This window comes from Lytechinus pictus, chromosome 17 (genome assembly GCF_037042905.1).
Source record: "Lytechinus pictus isolate F3 Inbred chromosome 17, Lp3.0, whole genome shotgun sequence".
NCBI classification, from domain to species: Eukaryota; Metazoa; Echinodermata; class Echinoidea; order Temnopleuroida; family Toxopneustidae; genus Lytechinus; species Lytechinus pictus.
Genome location: NC_087261.1, coordinates 8,465,873 through 8,471,872, shown reverse-complemented (window position 1 = coordinate 8,471,872; position 6,000 = coordinate 8,465,873).

Here is a 6,000-nt window from a genome sequence, read left to right as displayed (position 1 = left end):
CAAGAGATAAATCTTCCGCTATTGAGAGACCAGAATCTTTCAGCTTTCGCCTCGCCCTCATGACAGATTGGCGAGCGCGGTGTGTTGCGAATTTAACAAGAATCGGGCGATGACGAGATTAAGAATTATTCGGCAATGAACCGGACGAATTCAATGGTGTTGATCCTCTCCTTACTGGGCCCGTCTGTTACGATCTTATAAGCGAATCGTGCTCTAGCCGGGTAAGTTCGCGTAAAAGTGTCCTATTGCAAATATAATGTACGAGCGCACAGTGAATGGGGAGTTTATGCGAGAATATCGCTTCAATAAAATATTCACGCACAAACACTCTGTATGTTTCGTTTTTCCAACTACTTACGTTTTTCTTTTGGGGTGGGGAGTTGTAGTCCGTTCTAGAAAAAACACATCTTTCTCATCACAAAATAAAAGACATTTAAGACATATACCGTATTTATGTCAGTATTCGGACAGATGTGGTCTCAATGTAGATGATCAATAAATTTACCTTACCAAGTGCTAAAGAATATTCTTGCATTGATTCCAATGTTCATTTCATGGCCTGCCGACGTCGGAGTCGAGCGTAACAACGTTTGTTTCGTACCCCTTCCGCCCTTTCAGTATTCGGACAGTAATTTTCGGACAGCTGGCAAAATACGCGCGCGCGCTCATTATCGATACCGGTACGGTACCGGTACTATTGTTTTATTTTGCTTTTAAAGTGAGAAGATCGATGGAAGGGTCTTCTTTGTTTTTAATTTAAATAAAGGGGTGGGTGAGCTTATTAATTGTTTGCTTTTATTTAAATTATGATCTCATTGATTCAAATTATAAAGGGGGCTTCATTGTTGTTTGTTTTTATTTCATTTCTTATTGAATAAATTATTCATAGTGATTGAAATGATAGGGGGGGGGAGGGCTCGTTTTTTATTTATCATGATTTTATTAGAGATTAATGATAAAAGGGGAGAAACATGGCTTGTTAATTCCGTATTTTTAAAAATATCATTCTTATAGATATTGAATTCAATAATAGCATTGCTTTATTCTTTGTTGCTTTTTATCTTAATTTTCATTTTGTGATTGGAATGATAAAAAGACGATGCGGGGCTTCTTGGTTGTTTGTTTTCTAATTTACTTTTATTTTAGTGATTATAATGGTAAAGGTTGGGGGTAGGTTGCCTCAACTTTTTGGGGGAAAATATGAAAATATAGGGAAGTTAAATTATACATTTAATTTTTTCTGCTCAGTGGAAATGAAATAAATGAATTTGAAAATAGTGACAAAGCTAGTCCTATATCCATCCCGCTTTTTAATGATGGCAGCTAGGATATTTTTCAAATATTAACCTATATATTTTGTTATTATTTTCTTGTATCATGCTTACACCCAGAAACAATCACTCCCTTGGCATTTTATCGTTTTGTTTTGTACTTGTCAGGATATTTCTTCTTCTCATGATGGAATTCCTCTCTTGACAAATGTAAAAGTTCTAACTTAGGCTCTTTGCTTTCAATTAAATGTAGGCCTAATATCACATCATGTAACTATGTAATGATTTTCTAATATCTTTTGGTTACAAGATAAAATTTAAGAAAAATTGTGATTGATTACGAAGGGGCCGCCTGTCATCATCACTGATCGTCGTAATTAACGTCACATCATTATGATTATATCAATATAAGTAGGTTGCGGGGCAAAGTAAAATATTTTTAACAATATCTTTTGGGGAGGGGTTGTGTGCCAGTGTGCTTTAATTTTTTAGTGGTATCTTTATATATACCATTATTGATGATCTTTGTTCCATTTCTTTTCCCAGGTAAAATAACGGAGAATAGAAGAATTTTCAAGAAGTACAAGGCCTATACAGGATGATATTAAAGGAAGTGGAATAGTGAAAATAAATTTAGTGACGCTCGATCGTAGGGTGACGAGTCCCCTTTATCAGAATTTGATGATGAAAAATGATAATAAGAAAACCCCGATAGTGATAATTTTCGTGTTTTCTCTTTCTTGGTTTTTAAAAGGGAGTAAAAAAAATACACAAAAGGAAGAAATGGAAAAAAACGAGTAGAGTAGGCCTATCTACGGAAAGGCAATGGAGGCTGAATACTAAAAGAAAAGAGAGAAGGGAGATTAATAGAAAGATGAAAAGGGAATACTGCATGAAGGAGGGAAATGCAAGGAGTGGACATGCATATAAAAGTAAAAGAGGAGGGGATGAGGTCAAAGAGAAATTGAGAACTTAAAAAAAAAAACGGAAGTGAGATAAAAACTGGTGAAGACGGAAAGGATAAGAAAGTGAAAATGAAAGAGAATTAGGTAACGAGTAGGGGAAAAGAAAAAAAAAAGATTGGGAAGGGGGGGGCTGGAAGATGAACATTTCTTATACCAATATCTTTGATGTTGTGCAGAATCCTGATAGGTGAAAATATTCAAAATGGAGATAAATGTAAAAAAAACATGTTGGACTTGTTGGTAGTCATTTGTATACTTTGAAAACAAACAGAACAACTCTTTCTTAGAACAATAAAAATGAAAGACACGCTTATTGTGGATTATAACCTGACATGGTACTCAGAACATTATTATGTATTTCCAATTTTTAATGACTTTTAACTTACCCAAGTATCAGCACAATAACTAACAAAACAATATTCTTGACTCAGTTATACCATGCCGCATCCTAGATTTTATTCTCCTAGCTCTTCCACCGCTTTTTTTTAAATCTTTTTCTTCATCTTCTTGTTTTTTAATGGAGGTCCCAGTTTTATTTCCTTTTCTTCTGCTTTTTTGTTATCTTCTACTTCCTCTTCTTTTTTTTCCTCCTCTTCTTCTTTTTTCTTTTCTTTCTTCTTCTTTGCCTTCTTCTTTTTCTTCTTTTTCAATCCTTTTCTTCTTTATTATTATTATTTTATTCAGCATTTCAACAAAAAAAGGTTTACAATCAATCAGTTTACATGACAATATAGGGCCTACAATGACAAAATGAACAGGGATGTTTACAGTACAAGTCCAAGTTGTCTGGGAAAGAATTACTATAGCCCGCAGGCTTTCTTCCCCGACCTGCACATATAAGGTTACATCCACAAGAATAAAACATATATATAAACTTTAAATCAAACAATAATAATTTCAAACAATATTCTTTTTAGTTAGAGAGGGATCTGTTGCTACAAAATATATGAATAATAAATCAAAGTGTGTCTAATGACATTTTTTTAAACGAGATTAAATATGATATAAACAACTGATCAACTAAAAAAAGCAAACGCACATGTATCAAATACAGTTTTAGTGGGGATGGGCATAATCCAAACCATAAATGCCCCCACCCCCGCAAAAAAACCACAAGAGATAAATTTATCCGCCTGATGGACACTTTTGTTCCATAACAGTATTGTAAATAATTAATTCACTATATCATACATTAAAAATAGTGGTGGTATATTAATATTTTGGCTTCATAACTTTAATATAAAGAATTAATTTAATACATTTATTTTATTTCAATCACTCAGAATAAAAATTAAAATAAATAATACAGGACAAAACACATGCCTACCATCCCTTATACCAACCATTTTAATCACTAAAATAAAAATCATTAACCATTTTGATCACTAAAAATAAAATCTAAAATAACAAAATCTTTATATTACATTTCTTATGAAAGTTTGAATTCCCCCCAATATTATCATTTCAAAAATTAGGCCCATGTTGATAAAAATGGCCTCATTCTAGAATACTGACTCATTGATTGCACAAATTCATATAAAATATCTAGCTCTTCTCAATTTAAAAACAATTGATAAAACCGAAAATAAATTGCCTAGGTTTGAGACTCCTCATTATTATCCTCTAGTAAATCTGGCGAAAAAAATATTCTAGAACCAGACAGACTCACTGGTATAATAATAAATTTGCCATTTTTCCATGAAAAGTTCGTGTCAAGATATTCCTACAGCTAGGTCCAATTATCGTAGTTGATTTTTACTATAATTATAACTGAGAATGAAAAAAATAATAAATACTTCTAGAATCTAGACTACGCACGCTACGCGCATGAACTGAGTTATCGATTCCAGCTGTCCGAAAACTTAAAGGAAAATCCGAAATCGATCAGCTGGCGGAAAAGGTGACGTAATTTACGTCAGGAATGTCATTGCAATGGCAGCGGCGAGAGGAAGGTAGGTCGTCATCTCGTCTTTCCAATAATCCTTCAGAAATGCAGCTATGATCAACAAGAAGTGTGAAAATGTGAATTTTCGACGACGGTTAATTTTAGCCATCGGCGCTAATCTAGGAGCAAAGGGAAAAAAGGTCAGTGAATTGGGGATATTTTAGCGTAAAATTTCGGATTTTGCAAGGGATTTCCAAACGGGACTAACTGGCATACTGTGCGCAAAATACTACGATCCAGCCTAGCGCGCATTTGTGTGCGTATAATTGACTAACGCGCTCGTTCTCTATCGATTAGAAGCGAGACGTCAAAATCAGCCCGCTGTCCGAATACTGACATGAATACGGTAATAACCTGGTAAAAAACTGCAGCATATTTTTCATTTAGAGCAAATCATAGGCGATCGTGTATGTGTGCATGCAGTGAATCCTATGCGTGCATCCGGTGCGTTGGTGTACAAACAGGCCCCCGAAGCTCCGCCATTTTGTCGGAGACATTTGGGCAAATCCTAAGCCCCCATTTGCATATGCATGAATAATTCATCAGTTCGCTGCTCCACACATCCCAATAGACTCTTTATATGACGAAGCAGAAAGTGGAGATCAGCGTCACGCATGCGCATTGAGCGAGGTCAACTTTGCGTTAATTATTCATGAAATTTAATATATTCATCACGTGACTAATCTACTTCTTACTACTATTGACCAATCAGCGTTCTTCACTACAATGAGTCATCATGAATGCATGTTTTTCAATCCGTGCATAGAATGCAGTTTACATGCAACGTACACTAGCACCGCAGCCTGACACTTTTCTTAATCTTGTTTAACCTGGAGATGGGGGGGGGGGGGGGGGGGAATCAGCCTGTTTTTATCTTCTTTTTAACATCGGTGTAAATGAAAGGGGAAGATATTTACGAACTAGTTTATTTCACAATAACAATACGCCAATATAAATAATAACTATGTATTTCAGTTTGAACGTTTCACTTACTGGTTTTGTAATTTGGTTCTTTCATTTAAAAAAAATACGACCTTTCTCTGCTGTTCTCCAGATCAGAATCACTAGAGGCATGTTTCACATCGCAGTGTATGTTAGTAATGATATAGTAAAAACAAATTCTGAATCCAAAATTTCTTTAGAAAATAGGATTGGATTTAATTAGAACCTATTTATTTTCTGTAATTAATTCATAGTGTGTTTTTTACGCTAAGCCTTTCCAATTATTGATAATGATCATTTAATTCTTTTTTGCAGGGGGGGGGGGGTAATCTAATTTCTTTGTGTTCACTCTTTTTAAGAGCACAGATAAGTGACATGTCATTACCAAACTTCATCAGTTTCAGGCAGGGCGGATCTAGGATTTTTCCAAAGGGGGGCACATTTTCTCAAGGAAAAATTTGAAAAGCAAAAAAAAGGGGGGGTCTTCACTTTCAGAAGGGGGACACACTTTACATTACAATTTTTAATTGAGCCTGTCAAATTGGGGGGGGGGGCGCACTGGTCGGCTTTGCCCCCCCCCCCCACACACACTCTGATTGGCCTAATTTTTGTCTTTAAAAGTCATCTCTATTCATCTTATTCCTCTTCCCCACTCTTTATAAATTGTTTCTCCCTCATTTATCCCCGCCTCCTCTCAAAATAAATAAAGAATAAAATGGCCCTTTATGGTTTCTCCTTGTGGGTAAATTGTCAATTGGCTCTGTCCACTCTCTTGTGCACCCTATGCCCCTTCACATTATCATTATAATACATTATCTATTCTTTTAATCTCTCTTTGCCATATCGCACTCTCATTATTAAACCACACACACAACTC